Consider the following 3,134-nt stretch of genomic DNA (forward strand, 5'->3'; position numbering starts at 1 on the left):
GAGAGAGAGAGAGAGAGAGAGAGAGAGAGAGAGAGAGAGAGAGAGAGAGAGGGAGAGGGAGAGGGAGAGAGAGAGAGAGAGAGAGAGAGAGAGAGAGAGAGAGAGAGAGAGAGAGAGAGAGAGAGAGAGAGAATATCTTATGGAGTGGGTTGTTTCAGCACGTGAGACATGTATTTACTATTAATGTCCTGTCTTCTTGTGCTTATGCGTGAGTGCACCTGATCTTTGAAACATCCATTGCCATTGTAAACGACCAAGACAGATTTCTCCTTGCGAGATTAATAATGATTGGCATTGTTATTGTTGCCATTGTCACACATTATTAAACAATGCGTATAATAACCTGGACACTATTTTTAAAAAACAACACTTCGCTCGTTGAGGCAGTAAACGTTTGTATCAAATTTAAATATGTTTTAAAAAGTGTTTATTGAAGTTTATTAATTACCCATGCGGACATACTTCAACTGATTTCGATACATTGCCTTTTTTCTTTCAGAGTACCCTCTCTAGACAAATTTGTAGACAGCATAGCACAAATCAAAACTTAACTATGATCTAAGGTGGGAATGGGTACCCAGCTATAGACTGTGAAAGATCTTGTCAGTTTGTTAGTGTTTGAGCGTTTAACCAGCTGCTTGCACTGCATGCTTCCCGGGAAGCTGAGAATGTTTCTGAGTGTTCTATGGTCTGCTGGGGTAATAATATAGTGTAAAGCGCATAGAGCTTGCTTTCGAGTGGGGACATGCGCTATACAAATGCTATTTTTTATTATTATTATTATTATTATTATTATTATTATTATTATTATTATTATTATTATTATTATTATTGTTACTATTATCCTCAGTAAATCGAATGGTCACCATTGTTTAAATTAACATCATGTATACAAATCAAAACTCGACTTCACATGGATTTTTATAACATTTTCAATACATATATTTTGACGGGAAATTCTGTCCCACTCTTACATCAGTGCGACCTTAAGTAGATGCAGATTCGCAAAACGTCCTCCTGCATGCGCTCTGATGTTCAGGTCATACCATAAAAATATGTCCGCTGTAGGGGACATGTCCGGTATGAACACTGACTAGTCCATGATAGTCATGTTATGACCTTCCTTCCAGAAACTGTGTTTGTTACATAGGCTGTGTGAGGGCAGGAGTATTGAAAGACAAAGAAGTTCTATTTTTTTATAAAGTTTTTGTTTGTTTGTGTCCGTGTGTTTGTCAGTGTGTGTGTGTGTGTGTGTGTGTGTGTGTGTGTGTGTGTGTGTGTGTGTGTGTGTGTGTAAGTGTATGTGTGTGTGTGTGTGTGTGTGTATGTGTGTGTGTGTGTGTAAGTGTGTGTGTGTGTGTGTGTGTGTGTGTGTGTGTGTGTGCGTGTGTGTGTGCGTGCGTGTGTGTGTGCGCATGGGGGCTGTTTCGACCAGTAAAGAATTGGTCAACAAAGCAGTCATTAATAAGGCGTTCTTCATCAAGATCTAAGTCCTGAATACGTATAGGCCTTTTATTATTATTATACTATAATATTATCGACTGCTTTTTTTTGTAGAATCACACAACAGCAGCAACAACACAACAACAACAATAATAATAATAATAATAATAATAATATTAATAATAATAATAATGATGATAATAACAACAACAACAACAACAACAACAACAACAACAACAACAACGACAACAACAAACAACAACAACAAACAACAACAACAACAACAACAACAACAACAACAACAACGTCATCATCATCATCATCATCATCATCATCATCATCATCATCATCATCATCATCATCATCATCATCATCATCATCATCCTCATTATCATCATCATCATCATCATCATCATCATCATCATCATCATCAAGCCATGCTGGAATCAAAGGAAGCAAACCGAGATGCTTATGAAGCCAGAGAGATTGAAGAAGACAGACGACCAATAACATAGGTGGAGGCTTTCCAATTTTAAAGAGGGGAATCAGAAACCCACCATGCAGAACTGGGTAGGGGGCTCTCGTGGCTTAGAGGTTAAGGTGTTCGCCTCTCATTCAAAGGTCCCGGGTTTCGAATCCGTGTAGCGACGGAAAAATTGTCTTCTCTAAAAATGTCACCTTTCACTTCCTTCCCTGCTCTCTAACAATGTTCTTTAGCCTGCTTTCGTCTCCACTTTCTGCCCCCACCCCCTTGTCTCCTTTGCCCCCTCCTCTAGACTACGGACTCTTTCAGCAGCCGTTCTACTGTTTCTCCTTGGCTCCTTCTTTTACAGCTGTCTTTCAGCTACACCCCTGGTCTTCTGGTAGGAAAGGTCTATACCTAGCCTTCTCGGACAAGGGCGAAAAATCTCTGAGGTTTCGTGTGCAAGTTGTTTATGTTTAAGATCCCTTGGTGGTCTAAAATCGATAAGAGTAGGTTTCGGTTGCCACCCGGGCAAAATTCAAAATTTCCTACCAACTGAAAATGGTTCATGTGTCCCGCGCGCTCATGTGACCTGATGCAGTTGCGAGCCCCGTAAAACACTTACAAAAACAAAAACAATGAAAAGCTGAGTACCAGCACTTGGAGGATGTGTATTCTGGGTACTCCAGTAATCAGGATCAATAAAATCACATGTCGCTGGGACCAGGTTGGGCTAGCGAGACTGCGGTTGGACCATCATTGGAGCATGAGAAGGTAGGCTACCAGAACTTTGTGAATGAAGAGCTCAACCCACATTACCGAAGATGCAACCTTGAAAAGGGGGATGTTTAACTTGTAAGGATCCCCCCCCCCCTTAAAAAATTTTAATTAAATCAAATTAAATTACTTTTTAAAAATCATCATCATATATGATCGCCTGTCAATAAATGTGATGAACAATGCATATGCAGAGGAGAATAAAAAGATGTAAGCGAAAAAGAATAGTTACAGATCAATATGACTTGTGGCTTCTGCTATAATATGAGCCCAATATATTATTGTGGCAAAGAAATGTTTGAAATAGTTTGTACACTTAAAATCAAAAGCTTCACTTCCACATTTGGGTGTGCTCACTTTGAGGGCTTCTCTCAAGACTTTAGTATTAGTTCTTATTCGGGAAGCCCCATTTGTTGTTACCCACTGTGACTGCTGATTTCCAGCTTGGTCA

This window comes from Aplysia californica, unplaced genomic scaffold (assembly GCF_000002075.1).
Source record: "Aplysia californica isolate F4 #8 unplaced genomic scaffold, AplCal3.0 scaffold00617, whole genome shotgun sequence".
NCBI classification, from domain to species: Eukaryota; Metazoa; Mollusca; class Gastropoda; order Aplysiida; family Aplysiidae; genus Aplysia; species Aplysia californica.